The sequence below is a fragment of the Triturus cristatus genome, chromosome 1_1 (assembly GCF_964204655.1).
Source record: "Triturus cristatus chromosome 1_1, aTriCri1.1, whole genome shotgun sequence".
Taxonomy (NCBI): Eukaryota; Metazoa; Chordata; class Amphibia; order Caudata; family Salamandridae; genus Triturus; species Triturus cristatus.
Window position 1 is genome coordinate 6,465,153 of NC_140579.1, and position 25,407 is coordinate 6,490,559.

Consider the following 25,407-nt stretch of genomic DNA (forward strand, 5'->3'; position numbering starts at 1 on the left):
AGATCACTAGTCAATATATCACGTATCGGCCTTTTTTTTATCCTGACGTTGAAGGCTTCTCCCAGATATTGCTGTGGTTTCAAGATCCCTAGTCGGCATTTCATGTATCGGCCTTTTATCCTGTCGTTGAAGGTTTCTCCCAGATATTGCTGTGGTTTCAAGATCCCTAGTAAATATTTCAAGTATCAGCGTTTTATCCAGCTGTTGAAGGCTTCTCCCAGATATTGCTATGGTTTCAAGATCCCTAGTCGGCATTTCACATATCGATCTTTTATCCTGCCGTTGAAGGCTTCCCCCAGATATTGCTGTGGTTTCAAGATCCCTAGTCAATATTTCAAGTATCCGCCTTTTATCTTGCTGTTGAAGGCTTCTCCCAGATATTGCTATGGTTTCAAGATCCCTAGTCAATATTTCAAGTATCCGCCTTTTATCCTGCTGTTGAAGGCCTCGCCCAGATATTGATGTGGTTTTAAGATCTCTAGTCGGCATTTCACGTATCAGCCTTTTTATACTGCTATTGACGGCTTCTCACAGATATTGTTGTGGTTTCAAGATCCCTAGTCAATACTTCACGTACCGGCCTTTTATCCTTTCGTTGAATGCTTCTACCAGATATGGCTGTGGTTTCAAGATCCCTAGTCGGCATTTCATGTATCGGCCTTTTACCCTGCTGTTGAAGGCTTCTCCCAGATATTGCTGTGGTTTCAAGATCCCTAGTCGGCATTTCAAGTATCGGCCTTTTATCCTGCTGTTGAAGGCTCCTCCCAGATATTGCTGTGGTTTCAAGATCCCTAGTCAATATATCACGTATCGGCCTTTTTTTTCTCCTGACGTTGAAGGCTTCTCCCAGATATTGCTGTGCTTTCAAGATCCCTAGTCGGCATTTCATGTATCAGCCTTTTATCCTGCTGTTGAAGGCTTCGCCCAGATATTGCTGTGGTTTCAAGATCCCTAGTCAGCATTTCAAGTCTAGGCCTTTTATCCTGCTGTTGAAGGCTCCTCCCAGATATTGCTGTGGTTTCAAGATCACTAGTCAATATATCCTGTATCGGCCTTTTTTTTATCCTGCCGTTTAATGCTTCTACCAGATATGGCTGTGGTTTCAAGATCCCTAGTCGGTATTTCATGTATCGGCCTTTTACCCTGCTGTTGAAGGCTTCTCCCAGATATTGCTGTGGTTTCAAGATCCCTAGTCGGCATTTCACGTATCAGCCTTTTATCCTGCTGTTGAAGGCTTCTCCCAGATATTGCTGTGGTTTCAAGATCACTAGTCAATATATCACGTATCGGCCTTTTTTTTATCCTGACGTTGAAGGCTTCTCCCAGATATTGCTGTGGTTTCAAGATCCCTAGTCGGCATTTCATGTATCGGCCTTTTATCCTGTCGTTGAAGGTTTCTCCCAGATATTGCTGTGGTTTCAAGATCCCTAGTCAATATTTCAAGTATCAGCCTTTTATCCAGCTGTTGAAGGCTTCTCCCAGATATTGCTATGGTTTCAAGATCCCTAGTCGGCATTTCACATATCGGCCTTTTATCCTGCCGTTGAAGGCTTCTCCCAGATATTGCTGTGGTTTCAAGATCCCTAGTCAATATTTCAAGTATCCGCCTTTTATCTTGCTGTTGAAGGCTTCTCCCAGATATTGCTATGGTTTCAAGATCCCTAGTCAATATTTCAAGTATCCGCCTTTTATCCTGCTGTTGAAGGCCTCGCCCAGATATTGATGTGGTTTTAAGATCTCTAGTCGGCATTTCACGTATCAGCCTTTTTATACTGCTATTGACGGCTTCTCACAGATATTGTTGTGGTTTCAAGATCCCTAGTCAATACTTCATGTACCGGCCTTTTATCCTTTCGTTGAATGCTTCTACTAGATATGGCTGTGGTTTCAAGATCCCTAGTCGGCATTTCATGTATCGGCCTTTTATCCTGCTGTTGAAGGCTTCTCCCAGATATTGCTGTGGTTTCAAGATCCCTAGTCAATATTTCATGTATCTGCATTTTATCCTGCTGTTGAAGGCTTCTCCCAGATATTACTGTGGTTTCAAGATCCTTAGTCAATATTTCACGTATCGGCCTTTTATCCTGCTGTTGAAGACTTCTTCCAGATATTGCTGTGGTTTCTAGATCTTTAATCAGTATTTCAGGTTTCGGCCTTTTATCCTGCTAATGAAGGCTTCTCCCAGATAGTGCTGTGGTTTCTAGATCCCTAGTCTGCATTTCACATATCGGCCTTTTATCCTGCTGTTGAAGGCCTCGCCCAGATATTAATGTGGTTTTAAGATCCCTAGTCGGCATTTCACGTATCAGCCTTTTATCCTGCTGTTGAAGGCTTCGCCCAGATATTGCTGTGGTTTCAAGATCCCTAGTCAGCATTTCACGTATCAGCCTTTTTATACTGCTATTGACGGCTTCTCACAGATATTGTTGTGGTTTCAAGATCCCTAGTCAATACTTCACGTACCGGCCTTTTATCCTTTCGTTGAATGCTTCTACTAGATATGGCTGTGGTTTCAAGATCCCTAGTCGGCATCTCATGTATCGGCCTTTTATCCTGCTGTTGAAGGCTTCTTCCAGATATTGCTGTGGTTTCAAGATCCCTAGTCAATATTTCATGTATCTGCATTTTATCCTACTGTTGAAGGCTTCTCCCAGATATTACTGTGGTTTCAAGATCCTTAGTCAATATTTCACGTATCGGCCTTTTATCCTGCTGTTGAAGGCTTCTCCCAGATATTGCTGTGGTTTCTAGATCTCTAATCAGTATTTCAGGTTTCGGCCTTTTATCCTGCTAATGAAGGCTTCTCCCAGATATTGCTGTGGTTTCTAGATCCCTAGTCTGCATTTCACATATCGGCCTTTTATCCTGCTGTTGAAGGCCTCGCCCAGATATTAATGTGGTTTTAAGATCCCTAGTCGGCATTTCACGTATCGGCATTTTTATTCTGCTATTGAAGGCTTCTCACAGATATTGCTGTGGTTTCAAGATCCCTAGTCAATACTTCACATATCGGCCTTTTATCCTGCCGTTGAAGGCTTCTCCCAGATATTGCTGTGGTTTCAAGATCCCAAGTCAATATTTCAAGTATCCGCCTTTTATCTTGCTGTTGAAGGCTTCTCCCAGATATTGCTATGGTTTCAAGATCCCTAGTCAATATTTCAAGTATCCGCCTTTTATCCTGCTGTTGAAGGCCTCGCCCAGATATTGATGTGGTTTTAAGATCTCTAGTCGGCATTTCACGTATCAGCCTTTTTATACTGCTATTAACGGCTTCTCACAGATATTGTTGTGGTTTCAAGATCCCTAGTCAATACTTCACGTACCGGCCTTTTATCCTTTCGTTGAATGCTTCTACTAGATATGGCTGTGGTTTCAAGATCCCTAGTCGGCATTTCATGTATCAGCCTTTTATCCTGCTGTTGAAGGCTTCTCCCAGATATTGCTGTGGTTTCAAGATCCCTAGTCAATATTTCATGTATCTGCATTTTATCCTGCTGTTGAAGGCTTCTCCCAGATATTACTGTGGTTTCAAGATCCTTAGTCAATATTTCACGTATCGGCCTTTTATCCTGCTGTTGAAGACTTCTCCCAGATATTGCTGTGGTTTCTAGATCTTTAATCAGTATTTCAGGTTTCGGCCTTTTATCCTGCTAATGAAGGCTTCTCCCAGATAGTGCTGTGGTTTCTAGATCCCTAGTCTGCATTTCACATATCGGCCTTTTATCCTGCTGTTGAAGGCCTCGCCCAGATATTAATATGGTTTTAAGATCCCTAGTCGGCATTTCACGTATCAGCCTTTTATCCTGCTGTTGAAGGCTTCGCCCAGATATTGCTGTGGTTTCAAGATCCCTAGTCAGCATTTCACGTATCAGCCTTTTTATACTGCTATTGACGGCTTCTCACAGATATTGTTGTGGTTTCAAGATCCCTAGTCAATACTTCACGTACCGGCCTTTTATCCTTTCGTTGAATGCTTCTACTAGATATGGCTGTGATTTCAAGATCCCTAGTCGGCATCTCATGTATCGGCCTTTTATCCTGCTGTTGAAGGCTTCTTCCAGATATTGCTGTGGTTTCAAGATCCGTAGTCAATATTTCATGTATCTGCATTTTATCCTACTGTTGAAGGCTTCTCCCAGATATTACTGTGGTTTCAAGATCCTTAGTCAATATTTCACGTATCGGCCTTTTATCCTGCTGTTGAAGGCTTCTCCCAGATATTGCTGTGGTTTCTAGATCTCTAATCAGTATTTCAGGTTTCGGCCTTTTATCCTGCTAATGAAGGCTTCTCCCAGATATTGCTGTGGTTTCTAGATCCCTAGTCTGCATTTCACATATCGGCCTTTTATCCTGCTGTTGAAGGCCTCGCCCAGATATTAATGTGGTTTTAAGATCCCTAGTCGGCATTTCACGTATCGGCATTTTTATTCTGCTATTGAAGGCTTCTCACAGATATTGCTGTGGTTTCAAGATCCCTAGTCAATACTTCACATATCGGCCTTTTATCCTGCCGTTGAAGGCTTCTCCCAGATATTGCTGTGGTTTCAAGATCCCAAGTCAATATTTCACGCATCGGCCTTTTATCCTGCCGTTGAAGTCTTCTCCCAGATATTGCTGTGGTTTAAAGATCCCTAGTTAGCATTTCACATATCTGCCTTTTATCCTGCTGTTGAAGACTTATCCCGGATATTGCTGTGGTTTCAAGATCCCAAGTCGGAGTTTCAGGTATCGGCCTTTTTATCCTGCTGTTGAAGGCTTCTCCCAGATATTGCTGCGGTTTCAAGATCCCTAGTTGGCATTTCATGTATCGGCCTTTTATCCTGCCGTTGAAGGCTTCTCCCAGATATTGCTGTGGTTTCAAGATCCCTAGTTGGCATTTCACGTATAAGCTTTTAATCCTACTGTTGAAGGCTTCTCCCAGATATTGCTATGGTTTCAAGATACCTAGTCAGCATTTCACGTATCGGCCTTTTATCCTGCTGTTGAAGGCTTCACCCAGATATTGCAGTGGTTTCAAGATCCCTAGTCGGCCTTTCAGGTATCGGCCTTTTATCCTGCTGTTGAAGGCTTCACCCAGATATTGTTGTGGTTTCAAGATCCCTAGTCAATATTTCACGTATCGGCCTTTTATCCTGCTGTTGAAGGCTTCTCCCAGATATTGCTGCCGTTTCAAGATCCCTAGTCGGCATTTCACATATCTGCCTTTTATCCTGCTGTTGAAGGCTTCAACCAGATATTGCTGTGGTTTCAAGATCCCTAGTCGGTGTTTCAGGTATCGGCCTTTTATCCTGCTGTTGAAGGCTTCGCCCAGATATTGCTGTGGTTTCAAGATCCCTAGTCAGTGTTACAGGTATCGGCCTTTTATCCTGCTGTTGAAGGCTTCGCCCAGATATTGCTGTGGTTTCAAGATCCCTAGTCAGTGTTTCAGGTATCGGCCTTTTATCCTGCTGTTGAAGGCTTCTCCCAGATAGTGCAGTGGTTTCAAGATCCCTAGTCAGTGTTTCAGGTATCAGCCTTTTATCCTGCTGTTGAAGGCTTCTCCCAGATATTGCTGGGGTTTCAAGATTGTACAGCTATTTAATATGATCCAGGCATGTGTACTTTTCTCTAGGGTTGTCCTGTTCTCTAAGTATGACAATATTTTGGACCTTTTGTTGACAGCTCTTTTAAAGGTTTCATAAGTCGCTGCTGCAGACCATAATTCCGCTAGACCAAGCTAATCAATTGCTGCATCGAGATAGCCTCTGGTAGGTGAGTGAGATCTATTGGTTATTTCCAGCCATGCATTGTAATTTATAGTGTTCTCCTCTGCGGATATAAGTCTGTAGCAGATGGTGACAAATGCTGCTCGCCTGGCAAATAACGGTTTAACTAACCCAAACTCCCGCCTGATCTGGGCAGTTGATGGATAACTGGGGAGTTGGTACTGTCACCTATATATTCTTGCAATGATGGTATCCAGGGTTTTCGAGTCTTTGTCCCTTAAGGCCCCACTTACGGGGTAGGCACCACCGTTGCCCTGGCTCTTTCAAAAATGGGGCTATACGACAGGCCATTTAGGTTTCTGAATAAGGCCCTTGGCCCCGCTGCCAGGGCGATTCCCTTTCTTTTCATTTCCTCCTTCTGGGGTCTGAAAGTTCCACTGCTGACGAATAAGAGGCCGAAGTATTTATTTTCACTTGTTTCGTCAACCTTGATGGAGCCATGAAACCAGCTAACCTTTCCATCTGTTCTTCTGGAGCAGTTCATGATTTTTGTGTTCTTGGTGTTCATTGTCAGGCCATTCATGGTGGAGTATACTTGGGTGGCGTTCAGAAGGCGCCTCAGACCGACCTTCGTCCGACTAATCAGCACCAGGTCATCAGCGTCGGGCAGATTTGAGAGGATTATGGAGTCAAACTTTAGGGCATTGGAGTTGACCGAGGTCAAAGCAGAAGGACGGTCTGCCAGAAATAGAGTGAAAAGTGTAGGGGCCTGGACACACCCCTGTTCAAGTCCACCAGCCGTTGGAGTGGCCCTGGATACGTTGGCTCGCTTCCCATCTTGAATCTGATCCAGGTATCAGAGTATGGATGCTCAATGGCTCCTAAGAGTACCGCAGGTACGAGCCAGCTCCTTAATTTCCTCCTTAGCCTATTTTGGTTTACACAATTGAAAGCGGCTTTATAGTCGATGTAGCAGAAGTATAGAGGAAGTTAGGCAGTTTTTTAGGAATCAAACAGTAATGGCAGGGCCATGATGCTTCTCGAAGTCCCAACTTTTTTTGTAAACCTAGTCTGGAGGATCGGGATGATGGAGTTTGTTGTGGCCCAGACGAGAAGGGGATCCAGTAAAATGCCTGCAATAGTATTTTGCTTCATTGTCGATGAGTCTGTAGTTCTCGGCTTCAGATTTGTCCCCTCCATTAAAAATAGGCGCTATAATGTATGCTGGAGTCATGGCTCCTGTTGGAGGTGTGATTAAATAGTGGGGCCATGTGCTCAGCCCATTCTTTCTGATCGGCCTTGTAGATGGCCTAGGAGATTCCATTTGGACCTGAGGCTCAGGTGGTTCTGCCCTCAGTTATCTGCCGATGTATGGTGTTTGTGTCGATGATGGGTGTACGATGTATGGCGTTTGTGTCGATGATGGGCGTACGATGTATGGCGTTTGTGTCGATGATGGGCGTGCGATGTATGGTGTTTGTGTCGATGATGGGCGTGCGATGTATGGCGTTTGTGTCGATGATGGGCGTACGATGTATGGCGTTTGTGTCAATAATGGGCGTACAATGTATGGTGTTTGTGTCGATGATGGGCGTGCGATGTATGGCGTTTGTGTCGATGATGGGCGTACGATGTATGGCGTTTGTGTCGATGATGGGCGTACGATGTATGGCGTTTGTGTCGATGATGGGCGTGCGATGTATGGCGTTTGTGTCGATGATGGGCGTACGATGTATGGCGTTTGTGTCAATAATGGGCGTACAATGTATGGCGTTTGTGTCGATGATGGGCGTACAATGTATGGTGTTTGTGTCAATGATGGGCGTACGATGTATGGCGTTTGTGTCGATGATGGGCGTACGATGTATGGCGTTTGTGTCGATGATGGGCGTACGATGTATGGCGTTTGTGTCAATAATGGGCGTACAATGTATGGTGTTTGTGTCGATGATGGGCGTGCGATGTATGGCGTTTGTGTCGATGATGGGCGTACGATGTATGGCGTTTGTGTCGATGATGGGCGTACGATGTATGGTGTTTGTGTCGATGATGGGCGTACGATGTATGGTGTTTTTGTCGATGATGGGCGTACAATGTATGGTGTTTGTGTCGATGATGGGCGTGCGATGTATGGCGTTTGTGTCGATGATGGGCGTACGATGTATGGCGTTTGTGTCGATGATGGGCGTACGATGTATGGCGTTTGTGTCAATAATGGGCGTACAATGTATGGTGTTTGTGTCAATGATGGGCGTACGATGTATGGCGTTTGTGTCGATGATGGGCGTACGATGTATGGCGTTTGTGTCGATGATGGGCGAACGATGTATGGCGTTTGTGTCAATAATGGGCGTACAATGTATGGTGTTTGTGTCGATGATGGGTGTACGATGTATGGCGTTTGTGTCGATGATGGGCGTACGATGTATGGCGTTTGTGTCGATGATGGGCGTACGATGTATGGCGTTTGTGTCGATGATGGGCGTACGATGTATGGTGTTTTTGTCGATGATGGGCATACTCTGTATCTTTGGACTAAGCGGCTGGCGTGCCATTTCCCTCAGATGGAGCGTCCCTTTCAGCTTCTGGTGTTACCACTGTGCTGGTGTATCAGCTGAACTGGGAAAACAGGAAGGTGGTCCATGCTTCCTCAGATAGGCTGGATTCCAGATGTGGCTGGGATGGATTTCTTGGGGCATTCACCAATCCCCAGAACGCCTTGTAGTTCTGTTGCTTGAATTCCTGTTGCTCCAGATATGCACTGCAGGGGCATGCCCGCTATCAACACTGGTGCAGCACCTCGGCATTGCAGGAACATGCACAGTTATCACCACAGCTGCAGCACCTTGGCACTGCAGAAACGTGCAGTTATCAACACAGCTGCAGCACCTCGGCACTGCAGGAACACGCACAACTATCACCACAGCTGCAGTATTTGGGCTCTTCAGGATCACAGACAGCTATCACCACAGCTGCTGCACCTGGGCACTGCAGGAACATGCACAGCTATACACCCAGCTGCTGCACCTCGGCACTGCAGGAAAACGTGCAGCTGTTACCACTGCTCCAGCACTTCTGCACTGCAGGAACAAGCCCAGCTATTGCCATAGCTACAGCACTTCTGCACTGCTGAAACATGCACAGCTATCACCACAGCTGCATACCTTGTGGACTGCAGGGACATCCACAGCTATTGCCACAACTGCAGCACCTGGACACTGCAGGAAGTGGCACAGCTAGCCCATAGCTGCAGCAGCTCACCATTACAGGAACACGTGCAGCCGTCGACACAGCTGCAGCACCTGGGCACTGCAGGAACATGCACAGCTATCAACACTGCAGCAGCACCTGGGCACTGCAGGAACATGCACAGCTTTTGCCACAGCTGCAGTACCTGGGCACTGCAGGAACATGCACAGCTATCAACACTGCAGCAGCACCTCAGCACTACAGGAACACACGCAGCTGTCAACACAGCTGCAGCATCTCGGCACTGCAGGAACACGCACAACTATCACCACAGCTGCAGTATTTGGGCTCTTCAGGATCACACACAGCTATCACCACAGCTACAGCACATGGGCACTGCAGGAAGATGCACAGCTATCAACACTGCAGCAGCACCTCAGCACTGCAGGAACACACGCAGCTGTCAACACAGCTGCAGCACTTGTGCACTGTAAGAACAAGTGCAGCTATTTTCATAGTTGCCTCACTTGCGCACTGGAGAAACACAGCTGCATTATCTGGGCTTTGCTGGAACACACACATCTATCACCACAGTTGCAGCAGCTATGCACTGCAGACATTTCAACAGCTATAACAAAACTACAGTATCTGAACTGCAGGAATGCACACAACTATTACCACAGCTGCAGCACCTGTGGACTGCCAGAGGATTCACAACTATGGCCACAGCAGCAGCACCTGTGCACTGCAAGCAAACGCACAGCTATCACCACAGGTGCAGGTGCAGGTCCCGGCGACTGCAGGAACATGGGCAGCTACCACCACAGGTGCTGCACCTGGGCACTGCAGGAGCACGCACAGCTATCCCAACAGCTGCAGCACCTGGGCACTACAGAAACATGTTCTGCTATCCCCACAGCTGCGGCACCTGGACACTGCAGGAACACAGGCAGCTATCATTACAGCTGCAGCAGCTGGGCACTGCAGGAACATGTTCTGCTATCCCCACAGCTGCGGCACATGGACACTGCAGGAACACAGGCAGCTATCATTACAGCTGCAGCAGCTGGGCACTGCAGGAACATGTTCTGCTATCCCCACAGCTGCGGCACATGGACACTGCAGGAACACAGGCAGCTATCATTACAGCTGCAGCAGCTGGGCACTGCAGCAACACACACAGTTATTACCACAGCTGAAGCACAGCTAGCACCACAGCTGCAGCACTTGACCACAGCAGGAACATGCGCAGCTATAACCTCAACTGCAAAGGGCACTGCACGAAGATGCACAGCTATCACCACAGCTGCGGGACCTGGGCACTGCAGGAACGTGTTGAATTATGTGGAGATACATGAAGACTCTGTGAGATTCTGCAGAATTCTGCGAGTGAGCCAAATCAGCACGTCATGCTGATTTTTAGCACCAGGAGCTTGTTTTGCGCTGCAAAATCTGCGCGAGCGGCACTATGCGGCACACCAGATGTCGCTGCATGCTTCTTTGCTGCAGCTTGAGTAGGCATCTTTCCCACCCCAAACGTTTGCGACCGCCTGTGACCGTACAAGTTGAGAAAATGTCATCAGGTGCCTTCCTAGTGCACACAGCTATCAACAAGCTGAAGCACTAGGACACTGCAGAAACATGCACAGCTATCACCACAGCCGCAGCGCTTGTACACTGCTGGAACATACACAGCTATCGCTGGGGATTCTGCGCGGCCACAGAACTATGGTTGGGATTATGGGACCTTAGTATAAAGGGACTGAGTTATCCTACCATCTTAGTACCCATTAGCCCAGGACCAACTAGCTATAGTGTCTCACTTGCCCTGCTACTCACTCACAGAGGAACAAGTGGTGAGACACCCCAGAATGCAAGGCTCCTAGCGCACGTGGTCTCATGACACTACACTCTCCATGTTAATTTGTTGGCTCACCCACTTCTTATAGGAAGTCAGCTAAAGCTGAGGGCTTCAAGCTGCTCTGATAAACAGAAAATACAGGAAGGGGTTTCCTGCATCCTGAGGTCCTTGGGGAGGGCCCTCTGCCCTTTGGTGCTTCATAAAGGAGTCTGGGGGTGGGGTATCCCCTCAAACCACAGCAATCTTCCTTGCAACACTCCAGCACCAGTCATTGCTGGTTGTTAGGAAATGCCAGTGCTCAATGCAGCTGACAAGTGGCTCTATGTCACTTGCAACGTGTTCCGCTAGTCCTTACTCTGACCCAACGGCAGGGTGCATTCTGGGAATTGTAGTTCTAATGAACGCTTTATAAGTAGGGAATGAAAGTCCCAGCACGCAAAGTGCTGTTGACAATTTATAACATGATATGCTGTCTTTTGTTGTCTAAAAAAACAAAATACACAGATTTGTAAAAATATTTCTCTGTCAAAGACTCGGCCCATGTGCTATGATTCATAACGTACAATATGTAATATGTGATTTATAAAATAAATGTATTTAACCAAAGAATATTCCGCTGCTTTTCATTTTATTACTAGGAAGTGCTCTAACATGTTAACATTCTGCTAAAACGAATATGCCCCACTTCTGTGCCCGCATTTTACTTAATCTTTGTTTTTCCAATGTAGAGCTCTTCATTTTTTTAAAAAAAAGATGTAAGACCGTGTCCGCTGCTTAACATGTAAAAACTCGACATGTGCAGTTTTCATACAAAAAACACAAATCTGCACATCCCCATTGGGGGTCAACTGAAATGGTAATTGTAATATGTGTTTAATCACCAAGAAACACGTTCATATTTTTATGTTTTATTTGGTTTCACTTGCATGAACTTAGCCATGTTTATTAGTACCTGCTATTTTATATTGTAAAGGTTTTAAATAACCATAAAATATAAAGTCAAACATATGTATTTATTGTGCAGGGCCAATAAAAGATTTATTTCTATGATTCGTCTCATGTTTGCCCTGGCTCGGCTCTCTCTATGGTTGTCTGGCTTGTCCACTCCTAGTAGACGCGTCCCTAGCACAGAGCTAACCTCAAAGGCTTCTCTAGAGCGCTGTCACGGGCCTGCACCCAAGCCTTGCTTCTGCTGAGTGAAGGTAGACACCGTGATTGGCAGGTTGGCTGTGGCCACGTGCTCACATAGGGATGCAATTCACAGCCAATAACAACTCTCCTTGCTCCGAGCACATCCCCAGGAGTAGAGAGACTGGTGGAAAGTGACATAGGAAGGGTTGAAAAGTAGTCATTTTAAAGGCGAGAAGGTGCTGCTCTGAGGGCACAGCTTAGTGCAAAAAGCTAGGAATGCCCATGTCTACCGACTCTGCCCCATCCCATCAGCCAGGCAGAGTCAAGGCGATCAGCTTAGGAAGAGGAAACAATGACACTTTGGGGCAGATTTACAAGCCCTGTGCACCATGCTGCGGGGGATTTACAATGTGACGCATCTAGGGAGATGCGTCACGTTGTAAAGCCCTGCACCACATGAAACCTGCGTCAGGTTTCATGTGGGCGTTCCGGCGCAGGGTGGGCGTTCCGGCGCAGGAACGCCTCGGAAAAGTGCCTACAAGATTTCACCCAGTCACTTTTACGACCCTGCTGCGTCAAAACCTAGCACCTGCTTGAAGCAGGCGTAAGGTGTGACGCACCATGTGGAAGATAGGCAGGGTTGGCACAGCGCTGGAGTTGCGTCACGCCCGCGTCAGAACTCCAGCACTGCGCCAACCTTACGCTGGCATATGCGACACGCATCTGCCTATCTTTGCGCCATGGCGCGCCGCATTGTAAATGCGGCGCATCTGTGGTGGCGCAACAATGGCATTGCGTGTCGCATGTTTCTTGGCGCATCCCTGCTGATTTGCAGGGATGCGCCAGGAAACGTAAATCTGCCCCTGAGTTAGCAAATGGCCAAGAGAAGCATGTGTTGGTTACACAAGTGGGCATTTAAAAGAAAAGTAAAAAATATAAACAGACTCAACGAAGCTCTTGATTTCCATAATCAAGGAATTAAAATTAATTTGTAGATCACATTTTCAAATGGATCACCGTGTTACATGCAAGCTGTCGGACATTTGTGAAATCCATCAATGAGTGGGTCTTTGTAGAGCGCGGCTTGTCATGCCGGAGGGTCTCCAGGTGCGGGGTTTCCGCGAGCCTCTGTCAAAGAGCCAAGTCTTGAGCTTTTTCCTGAAGTCTTCAAGCGATGGGGCGGTGCGTAGGTGGAGCAGGAGGTCGTTCCAGGATTTGGCGGCGAGATAGGGGAAGGAACGACCACCAAAGCGGCTCCAACAGATGTGGGGAACGTGAGCCAGGGCAAGGGAGGAGGAGCGGAGCTCCCTGGTTTGTCGGTGGAATTTGAATTTTTGAACTTTTGGAAATTTGTAAAGCGCACGTACACTATGCAGTTTCTTGGCGCTAGAGGGAGTCCTGGGCGGTATGGGGGCACGGGAAGCTGAGGGACTAAGGACTGAAAGCTTGCTGGAACAAAAGGGTCTTAAGGGCCTTACGGAACTCCGTATAGGAGGGAGAGAGGCGAATGGAGAGCGGAAGGGTATTCCAAAAGGTAGGCGCGAGGACTGAAAATTTCAGGCCTCCCGATCTTTGTTTCTTGAAACGGGGAGTGACAAGTAGGGATTTAGTGGAAGAGCGAAGATCTCTAGAAGGGAGATAATTGGTGATGGCAGAGTTGATGAAAACGGGAGCTGTGCCCGCCCGGGCTTGAAAGGTAAGGCAGCCAAGTTTAAAAAGGGCCCGTTGTTTGATGGGAAGCCAATGAAGGGCGATGAGAAGAGGAGAGGAATGGTGAGATTTAGATAGTCCATGTACCAGACGAGCTGCCTGGTTCTGCACCAGTTGAAGGCGTTGAAGAGCATAAGCGGGAACACCATTATAAATAATGTTTCCATAATCGATCTTGGATAGGATCATGGCCATAACAATCAGTTTAAGTGCAGAGGGAGAGAAAAACCGGGAGACTTTCCTAATGATGCGCAGGGAGAAGAAGCAAGAGGAAACAACGGCACTTATGTGGGAATGAAGTGTCAGCTGATGATTGAGTGTGATACCAAGAGTCTTGGCTGAGTGAGAGGGAGTGGGGGGAAGGCCAAGAGAAGGGGGCCAGAAAGAGGGGGACCAGGGGTTGCCACTGCCTCCAGTCAGTCATGTCAGTCAGAATGTCATGTGGTGGTTGATGTAGGGGGTCCACTATTGTGGAGGCACTTTTAGGCATGTGTGAGGAGTTTAAAGAGGCATCTTTATTGGACGGGAGCCAGTGAAGAGCTTTGAGGTGAGAAGTGATGCTGGGTCTTCTGGGGAGCTTGAAGATGAGTCTTGCTGCTGAGTCCTAGATAGTCTGAAGGGGGTTTAGGAGCTGTTTGGTGGTCCCTGCGTAGAGTGTGTAGCCGTAGTCAAGACGGCTGGAGACAAGGGCTTGGGAGACCATCTTCCTGGGGAGATGGGGATCCATCAGAAGATCTTGGGGAGCATGCAGAGAGTGTGGAAGCAGGCGGAGGAGACTGCGTTGCTTAATGGTCAGTTGGCTGTCCAAGACGATTCTGAGGTTGCGTGAGTGGTCGGAGGGGGTTGGTGCAGGGCAGAGTGCGGTAAGCCACTATGTGTCATTTCAGGGGAAAGGCTTGGTTTTGAAGATGAGTACCTACGTCTTGTCCAAGTTGAACTTCAGGCTGTTGGACTTCCTCCAGGTGGCGATGTCGGACATGGAGTTTAGGAGGTTTGCTCTTGTGGTGTCGGTTTCTTCTGTGAGGGATAGTATGAGCTGTGTATTGTCAGCGTGTGAGATGATGTTTACTCCGTGGGTGCGTGCGATATCGTCAAGTGGCATCATGTAGGCGTTGAAGAGGGTGGGGCTGAAGAAGGAGCCCTGGGGTATGCTGCAAATGATGTTTTTGGGGGCAGAGGAGAAGGGTGGGAGATGGATCTTCTGTGTTCGGCCAGAGAGGAAGGAGTAGATCCAGTTGAGAACGGTGCCTTGGATGTCAATGTGCTGAAGTCTGGTGATGAGGGTGTGGTGGGAGACAGTGTTGAAAGCCGCAAAGAGGTCAAGGAGGATAAGGGCAGCTGTTTCACCTAAGTCGAGCAGGTGCCTGAGGTCATCCGTTGCTGTGATCAGGGCACGCTCTGTGCTGTGGTTGGGTTGGAAGCCTGATTGGGAGGTGTCGAGCAGGTTGCTTTCATCGAGGTAAACTATGAGCTGACGATTGATGACTTTTTCCAGGACCTTGGCTTGGAAAGGGAGTAATGAGATGGGAATGAAGTTCTGGAGTTCGCTGGGGTTGGCGGTGTGAGAAGTTGGCCTGATGTATGATGTCACTAGTTATGGTGTACACCTTATATCAGTCCAAATACCCTTATGGTGATTGGTTGTAAAGTCAACCTTATAGACCAGCTATCCTAGTGGTAGCATGGACAAGAGCAGTCTTAGGCTAAACTCTGAATGGGATGTGAAGCCAGCTGTGATACCATATATAATCCCTTGAATACCAAATGAAAGGACACCACAACAGATATATATATAAAATAAAGTGTATTTATTCTAAGCAAACCCTCAGCACTCTTTATGAGATTAGAGGTAAGTACAACACAGTCTTATTAATGCATACAGTAAGTCACACAGGTAAGTAATACAGTTAGGCCCTAGGGGCCACGCAAACCATATACTAAGTAAGTGGTATAAGAACCACTGTCACGGAAATAGAATAGGCCTAGGCCTAGGGAATCGCTGGGGCTACACTACACTAGCGTTAGTTAGGAAGTGGGAGGCCCACGGGATTCGTGTGCAGAGTGGAAACACTCACGCGTAATGCGTAAAAGTCATTAGCAATATTACAGTTTAGAAATAGATAGATTTAGGACACTTCCGGAGTAGCTAGGAAGTTGAGACTTGAAAACTAGACACTAGGATAGTCACTATCCTGATGAGCACCGGAGTACCCAAGTTACCTAGCCCACAGGCTGCGGGTGCATAGGGGTGAAGATGCGTCGTTTTCGTCGTCGACTCCTATGGATGCCTGAAGAAAGATGCTGACAGGCAGTCAGGGGAGAGTGTCCGGTGGATCCCAAGGCTGGGATCAAGAAGAGAAGAAACCTGCAAGCAGAAGGGACAGAGTCAAGGTCACTAGCCAGTGACCACGTGGAACCAGGAAGGAACCAGGCGATGTCGTGAAGAGTTGCAGGTGAAGGTGAAGCTTGTTGCCGCAGCCAGGAGGACCAGGAAGCGTCGAGGACGACCAGGACCAGGAGGCGAGCTGTCCCACGAAGGCTCTTGCTGTCGGCGGCGTCGAAGTTGGACTAGGACTCACCAAGCCTTGGCAAGCGGAACCCACGAAGAACAAAGGACTTGCTTCTGGTGCAGACCAGGAAGGTCTGGGGTGCTTCTTCGTTGCAGAGAAGCGGGAGCCAGTCTGGAGGAGCCAAACCAGCGCAGAAGATTTCAGGGTGCGTCGTCACAGAGGCCACTAGCCAGCGGGCAAGCAACCGGACAGACGCGGCAAGCAGGAAAATGCTGAAGGGCCCCACGCAGGACTCGTGGAGTGTGGGGGGCTGATCTTCGGTGCAGATGGTGCTTGGGGTTGGGGCTTCTCAATCCCCGGTGCACAACTTCGAGGGTACCTCAGAAGCTGCGCTGTAAGTTACTAGCCACTTTTCCCAGGTAGCCGGTCCCACGTCGCTCGTCGCCTCCACGGATCTCAGCTCTGCTGCAGATGTGGATGAGGGTCGGAGAAGTCTGGAAGTCAAGGCTCTGGTCGGGCTCTGCAGTCGGTTCCTCGTAGAACGGTCGCAAAGCAAAGGGTAGTCTCTTGATGGTGCCTGTTTGCACAGGGTAGCCACTCCTTGGCTACAAGGGAGATTCTTCAGTCTTCTTCTTTCGTCGAATGTCGAAGGTCCAGAGTTTCTGTTCAGTTTTGCAGGTTCAGGATAATCTAAAGTCTTGAGGCCCAACTCCCACTCTTATACTAATCTGGGGGGCTGGGATACCTGCTAGGTCACGCCTTATGGGTGGGACCTGGGAGGGGGTGGTTACACCCACTTCCCTTTGTCCAGTTTCGCGCCAGAGCTGGGGCTGGAGTGCCCCAGCGCCGGTTTGAACTGGACTATGCAAGGAACACCTTGTGTGCCCCAGGCATGTCTCATTCCTTTCAGCCCACCCTGCCCCAATACACTAAAGGCTGTCTGGGGAGGTGCTAGCACCTCCCTAAGCAGGAAACCTATTGTCCAGGCCTCCCTGGCTGGGATCACTCCCAGCTGCAGGAGGTCAGACTTGTGTCGTGGCAGCAGCATCCATTTTGTGATGCTGAGGCTTTGGTCAGAGGCTAACAGTTGAAGTATGATTTTAACATGTCTTTCCCTCTAGAAGGGGGGAATAATATTCTCATGTCCAGAAATGGCATGGGGGTATTATTCCCTAGTGTTAGACACCTTACACGACATGTTTTGATAAAGCCAAACCATAGTTACCATAACCGTCTAAGATTATAAGGCACTTTAAGAGTATATGGTAGGCTATATCATAGAACAGCTATAAGGACAAGGTTCCGAAAGCTGCAGACAGGCTCAGCTCATGCTAGAGCACCATCTCACATGTTACCAAGCTCTCTGCCTCCAGGATTGTCAAGGCCTGCCATAGGAGTGACTGATAGGTACACATGTGTCTATATGTAAGTTAGGTATAGGAATACTACACCTAAGCAAGGGGTGATTACACGACCCTGCCCCAGCTGAGTGATCAGCCAGTTGTGTCAAAATGGAAGGCCAGGCCAGGGGTGGCATAATACATGCTGCAGCCCCTGGTAGGCCTAGGGTACACCTATGCCCTGGGTACCTAGGGTACACTGTACAGGGGCCAATAAGGTGATCCTATCCAAATGGGTTATGCACCTAAAGTACATAGTATTAATTTAGAGAGAGAACAGCAGGGCTGTGGGTCTGATTAGCAGGCCCACAGCCACATCTAAGTCGAAAACCAGTAAAGCAAAAGCAAAAAGTGGGGGTGAACATAGAAAGCAGACCCTACTCTCCTACACAACCCCCCCCCCAAACTTAGGGACATTAAACTAACCTTGACCAGTTGAGTCTTCATGTTCTAAGTGGAAATATCTGGAGAGTCCATCTGCATTGGCATGGTCAGTCCCAGGTCTATGTTCCACTGTGAAGTCCATCCCCTGTAGGGAAATGGACCACCTAAGAAGTTTGGGATTTTCACCCTTCATCTGATTTAGCCACAAGAGGGGCTTATGGTCTGTCTGAATCTTGAAGTGAGTGCCAAACAAGTATGGCCTCAGCTTCTTCAGGGCCCAAACCACAGCAAAGGCCTCCCTCTCAATAGCTGACCAACGTTTCTCTCTAGGGGTCAGCCTTCTACTTATAAAAGCAATGGGCTGGTCTTGACCATCTACATTCAGTTGTGAAAGAACAGCTCCCACACCTAACTCAGAAGCATCTGTCTGGACAATGAACTCTTTGGAGTAGTCTGGACTTTTCAGAATAGGTGCACTGCACATGGCCTGCTTCAGGTCATCAAATGCTCTTTGACAGCTTACTGTCCACTGAACTTTCTTTGGCATCTTCTTGGAGGTCAAGTCATTAAGTGGTGTCACTATGGACCCATAGTTCTTAACAAACTTTCTGTAGTACCCAGTCAGGCCCAAGAAAGCTCTGACCTGAGTCTGGGTAGTTGGAGGAGCCCAGTCCTTTATGGTCTGGATCTTGCTCTCCAGTGGTTGAACCTGACCCCCACCAACTAGGTGGCCCAGGTATACAACCTTGCTCTGCCCTATCTGGCACTTAGTGGCCTTGATAGTGAGGCCTGCCTTTTGCAGGGCCTCTAAAACATTCCTCAGGTGGACCAGGTGATCCTCCCAGGTGGAGCTAAAGACAGCAATATCATCAATATAAGCTGCACAATAATCATCCAACCCAGTAAGGACTTGATTCACCAGCCTTTGGAAAGTGGCAGGTGCATTCTTCAAACCAAAGGGCATTACCACAAATTGATAATGTCCTCCTGGGGTCGAGAAAGCAGTTTTGGCCTTTGCACTCTCAGCTAGTCTGATTTGCCAGTAGCCTGCTGTTAGGTCAAATGTGCTCAAAAACTTAGCAGCTGCCAGTCTGTCAATGAGCTCATCTGCCCTAGGTATTGGGTGGGCATCTGTCCTAGTGACAGCATTGAGACCTCTGTAATCCACGCAAAACCTCATCTCTCTCTTACCATCTTGGGTGTGAGGTTTTGGCACAAGGACTACAGGACTAGCCCAAGGGCTCTCTGAAGGTTCAATGACTCCCAGCTCCAACATCTTTTGTACCTCAACTTTTATGCAGTCCCTGACATGGTCAGGTTGCCTGTAGATTTTACTCTTCACAGGCAGACTGTCACCAGTGTCCACCTCATGGGTGCACCAGTTTGTCTGACTTGGGGTCAGAGAGAACATATGTCTGTAGGCCTGCAGAACTTGTCTGCAGTCCTGTTGCTGATGGACAGTGAGGCTGTCAGAAAAGACCACACCATCAACTGAGCCATCATCAGGGTTCTGAGTCAACAGGTCTGGGAGAGGGTCACTCTCTTCCTCCTGCCCCTCATCTGTAGCCATGAGTAGCCCCATGTCTGCCCTGTCAACATATGCCTTCAATCTGTTGACATGAAGCACCCTGTGGGGGCTTCTGGGAGTCCCAAGGTCCACCAAGTAGGTGACTTCTCCCTTTTTCTCAACAATAGTGTGGGGTCCAGACCATTTGTCTTGGAGTGCTGCTGGGGCCACTGGCTCCAACACCCACACTTTCTGTCCTGGCTGGTAAACAGTCAGTACAGCCTTTTGGTCATGCCAAGCTTTTTGGAGTTCTTGGCTTGCCTCAAGGTTTTTAGAAGCCTTCTTCATATACTCTGCCATCCTGGAGCGGAGACCAAGTACATAATCCACTATGTCTAGTTTGGGTTGTCTGAGAGGTCTCTCCCATCCTTCCTTTACCAAACACAGGGGTACTCTTACAGGATGCCCAAACAAAAGCTCAAAAGGGCTGTAGCCAACCCCCTTTTGTGGGACCTCTCTGTAAGCAAACAGAAGGCAGGGTAAAAGGATGTCCCATCTTCGCCTAAGCTTGTCTGGTAATCCTTTTATCATTCCCTTTAGGGTCTTGTTGAATCTCTCAACAAGCCCATTGCACTGTGGGTGATAGGGTGTGGTGAACTTATAGTTAACACCACACTCCTTCCACATTGCAGTCAAGTATCCTGACATAAAGTTGGCACCTCTGTCAGAAATGACCTCCTTTGGAAAGCCCACTCTGGAGAATACTCCAAGCAGGGCCCTTGCCACAACAGGAGCTGTTGTGGTCCTCAGGGGAATTGCTTCTGGGTACCTGGTGGCATGGTCCACTATCACCAGTATGAATCTGTGCCCAGATGCTGTTTGTGGGTCCATTGGTCCTACAATATCTATGCCCACTCTTTCAAAGGGGACCCCCACCACAGGTAGTGGTATGAGGGGGGCCTTTGTGGTGCCACCTGATTTGCCACTGGCTTGGCAGGTGACACAGGAGCGACAAAACTCCTTAGTATCTTCTGACATATGGGGCCAGTGAAAGTGAGGGACAAGCCTGTCCCAAGTCTTGTTCTGGCCTAAATGTCCTGCAAGGGGAATATCATGGGCCAAGGTTAGAAGGAAGCCTCTGAACTTCAGTGGTATGACCAACCTCCTGGATGCACCAGGCTTGGGGTCTCTAGCCTCTGAGTACAGTAGCCCTTCATCCCAATACACTCTATGGGTACCTTGAGCATTCCCTGCAGCCTCAGCAGCAGCCAGCTGTCTGAGGGGTTCAAGAGAGGGGCAGTCTAATTGAGCCTGCCTCAGATCTGCCCTGGAAGGTCCCCCTGTCCCAAGAAACTCAACCTGATCAGGTTCAAGTTCTTCTAGGACAGTTCCTTCAGGGCTCTCAGAATCATCCTCCTGGGAGGGCTGATCCACTACCTGAGGCAGGGGGGAAGGCACAGCCTTAACCCTACTGCTCTTTCTCTTGGATTGTGACTGGTCCATAGTTTCAGGATCCAGCACTTGTTCAGTGTTGCACTTTTTGGCCTGTGACCTGGTCACAGCAAGGACATGTGCATCTATCCCCAGCATTTCTGCATGGGTCCTATACTCCACTTCAGACCAAACTGAAGTTTCAAGATCATTGCCCAGTAAACACTCTACAGGAAGGTCTGAACTAACAACAACTTTCTTGAGGCCAGTTACCCCTCCCCAGGAGAAGTTAACAATAGCCACACTATGGGAGGTAGTGGCATTGCTAGCGTTGGTCACTAGGTAATTCTCACCTAGTATGATCTGTCCAGGGTCCACAAAGCAGGTGTCACCATTGTGACACTAGCTCCAGTGTCCCTGTAGGCCTGAGCCATTCTTTGGTTGATAAAAGGTGTCTGTCTGTACTTGCCCAGGTTACTGGGGCCTACAGTAGAGGACAAAGCTAAGTCCCCATCACAGATCAGAACAGCCTGAGTAGGTACTCTGACTAGGCCAGAATCCTCCTCAGTTCCCAGGGTTAACCCTACTACACCCTTTTGCTGGGAACCACCACTTACAGCTGAACTAGGGGGTACAGTTGCCTTAGGGGCAATGGTGGTTGGGGGCTTATCCTTTTTGGTGCACTCACTAAACCAATGTGAGTTGGACTTACAATAGTTGCACCATGGTTTCTTTTGGCCATCTTTCTTCTTATCCTTTTTGGAACCACCCTCCCCCTGAGCCTTTTGGGGGCCTGGTGAAGACTTCTGGTCTTTTTGTTTCTGCTCATTACCCTTCTGGTCTGCCTTTTTCTGATCACCGCCCTGGTTCTGGTTTTTCTGCTTAACTCTAGTCCTGACCCATCTATCTGCCTTCTTTCCCAATTCTTGGGGAGAAGTCAGATCAGAATCAATCAGGTGTTGATGCAATAGCTGGTTTTGACAGTTGTTAAGTATTTGCTCTCTCATGATCAAATTATACAATCCTGTATAGTCCTTAACCTTACTTCCCATTAGCCAGCCTTCCAGAGCCTTAGTGGCACAATCTACAAAGTCAGTCCAGTCCTGAGTCTGTGTCTTCTGGGTATCCCTGAACAACAACCTGTATTGTTCAGTGGTTAGGCCAAACCCATCAATCAGAGCACTCTTCAGGACAGTGTAATTATCTGCATCCTCATCACTAACTGTGAGGAGCTTGTCTCTTCCTTTCTCAGAGAAGGAGAGCCACAAGATAGCTGCCCACTGACTTTGGGGTACCTGCTGTACTTTGCAAGCTCTCTCCAAAGCAGTTATCCATTTGTGGATGTCATCCCCACACTTGTAGGGAGGGACAATCTTGCTCAGGTTTCTATTATCATAGTGCCTGTCTCTATCTCTAGGAATGTTGCTGCCACCAGTGGGTTCTAACCCACTTAACTTTTGCTCTCTAGCCAGAGCAAGCTTCTCTTTGGCAAGGGCAAGTTCTTCCCTCTGAATCCTCAGATTAGCCTCCCTCATTCTGGCTGCATGCTCCTTTCTCTCAGGTGAAGTCATTCCCCTGTGAGAGGAAGCATTAGAGATGCTAGAGACATGGGAGTGGATGGATTCCCTTGAAGGGGATCTGCCCCTCCTGCTTCTCTGTGAATGCCTACTTGTGGGTCTGTATGGGGGACCCCATGCAAACTCCCATGTAAACTTAAGTTAGCCTGGCTAAGTCTCCTTACTTGGCTCTGGCTGTCTACCTCCCCATCTGAAGCCCCATCTGACTCCTCTGTGGTGGGTAGACCCTCCTCTGTGCCTAGGGCACCTTCCTGAGATGCCCTCTGAGCATCATACTCCTCTAGGAGTTGTCTTAACTGAAGGAGGGTAGGGTTTGCACCCTGTTTTATTCCTCTGGAGGTACACAACTGTCTCATCTCCTGGAATGTTAAGGTATCATATCTAGAGGGGATCTTTTGCAGACCTGATCCTCGTGAGAGAGCATCTACTTGATCTACTCTCAGAGACATGATCTAGTGAGGGTGTGGTGTGTGCACCTACCTACACTAGTTGTATCTACTAAACCTTTCTAGTAGTTGTAGTCAGGGTGTGTTACTCCCTTCAACCTACAACTACAAAGTCCAGTAGGACTTAAGTATAATAATCTATGTTATATGTACCTAGACAATATCTGTGTGATCTTTCAATTTAGTATCTCAAGATTACAATGGTATTACAACAGCAAGCTCAGATCCCAACCGCTGCTCACCAATGTGAGAAGTTGGCCTGATGTATGATGTCACTAGTTATGGTGTACACCTTATATCAGTCCAAATACCCTTATGGTGATTGGTTGTAAAGTCAACCTTATAGACCAGCTATCCTAGTGGTAGCATGGACAAGAGCAGTCTTAGGCTAAACTCTGAATGGCATGTGAAGCCAGCTGTGATACCATATATAATCCCTTGAATACCAAATGAAAGGACACCACAACAGATATATATATAAAATAAAGTGTATTTATTCTAAGCAAACCCTCAGCACTCTTTATGAGATTAGAGGTAAGTACAACACAGTCTTATTAATGCATACAGTAAGTCACACAGGTAAGTAATACAGTTAGGCCCTAGGGGCCACGCAAACCATATACTAAGTAAGTGGTATAAGAACCACTGTCACGGAAATAGAATAGGCCTAGGCCTAGGGAATCGCTGGGGCTACACTACACTAGCGTTAGTTAGGAAGTGGGAGGCCCACGGGATTCGTGTGCAGAGTGGAAACACTCACGCGTAATGCGTAAAAGTCAATAGCAATATTACAGTTTAGAAATAGATAGATTTAGGACACTTCCGGAGTAGCTAGGAAGTTGAGACTTGAAAACTAGACACTAGGATAGTCACTATCCTGATGAGCACCGGAGTACCCAAGTTACCTAGCCCACAGGCTGCGGGTGCATAGGGGTGAAGATGCGTCGTTTTCGTCGTCGACTCCTATGGATGCCTGAAGAAAGATGCTGACAGGCAGTCAGGGGAGAGTGTCCGGTGGATCCCAAGGCTGGGATCAAGAAGAGAAGAAACCTGCAAGCAGAAGGGACAGAGTCAAGGTCACTAGCCAGTGACCACGTGGAACCAGGAAGGAACCAGGCGATGTCGTGAAGAGTTGCAGGTGAAGGTGAAGCTTGTCGCTGCAGCCAGGAGGATCAGGAAGCGTCGAGGACGACCAGGACCAGGAGGCGAGCTGTCCTACGAAGGCTCTTGCTGTCGGCGGCGTCGAAGTTGGACTAGGACTCGCCAAGCCTTGGCAAGCGGAACCCACGAAGAACAAAGGACTTGCTTCTGGTGCAGACCAGGAAGGTCTGGGGTGCTTCTTCGTTGCAGAGAAGCGGGAGCCAGTCTGGAGGAGCCAAACCAGCGCAGAAGATTTCAGGGTGCGTCGTCACAGAGGCCACTAGCCAGCGGGCAAGCAACCGGACAGACGCGGCAAGCAGGAAAATGCTGAAGGGCCCCACGCAGGACTCGTGGAGTGTGGGGGGCTGATCTTCGGTGCAGATGGTGCTTGGGGTTGGGGCTTCTCAATCCCCGGTGCACAACTTCGAGGGTACCTCAGAAGCTGCGCTGTAAGTTACTAGCCACTTTTCCCAGGTAGCTGGTCCCACGTCGCTCGTTCCTCCACGGATCTCAGCTCTGCTGCAGATGTGGATGAGGGTCGGAGAAGTCTGGAAGTCAAGGCTCTGGTCGGGCTCTGCAGTCGGTTCCTCGTAGAACGGTCGCAAAGCAAAGGGTAGTCTCTTGATGGTGCCTGTTTGCACAGGGTAGCCACTCCTTGGCTACAAGGGAGATTCTTCAGTCTTCTTCTTTCGTCGAATGTCGAAGGTCCAGAGTTTCTGTTCAGTTTTGCAGGTTCAGGATAATCTAAAGTCTTGAGGCCCAACTCCCACTCTTATACTAATCTGGGGGGCTGGGATACCTGCTAGGTCACGCCTTATGGGTGGGACCTGGGAGGGGGTGGTTACACCCACTTCCCTTTGTCCAGTTTCGCGCCAGAGCTGGGGCTGGAGTGCCCCAGCGCCGGTTTGAACTGGACTATGCAAGGAACACCTTGTGTGCCCCAGGCATGTCTCATTCCTTTCAGCCCACCCTGCCCCAATACACTAAAGGCTGTCTGGGGAGGTGCTAGCACCTCCCTAAGCAGGAAACCTATTGTCCAGGCCTCCCTGGCTGGGATCACTCCCAGCTGCAGGAGGTCAGACTTGTGTCGTGGCAGCAGCATCCATTTTGTGATGCTGAGGCTTTGGTCAGAGGCTAACAGTTGAAGTATGATTTTAACATGTCTTTCCCTCTAGAAGGGGGGAATAATATTCTCATGTCCAGAAATGGCATGGGGGTATTATTCCCTAGTGTTAGACACCTTACACGACATGTTTTGATAAAGCCAAACCATAGTTACCATAACCGTCTAAGATTATAAGGCACTTTAAGAGTATATGGTAGGCTATATCATAGAACAGCTATAAGGACAAGGTTCCGAAAGCTGCAGACAGGCTCAGCTCATGCTAGAGCACCATCTCACATGTTACCAAGCAC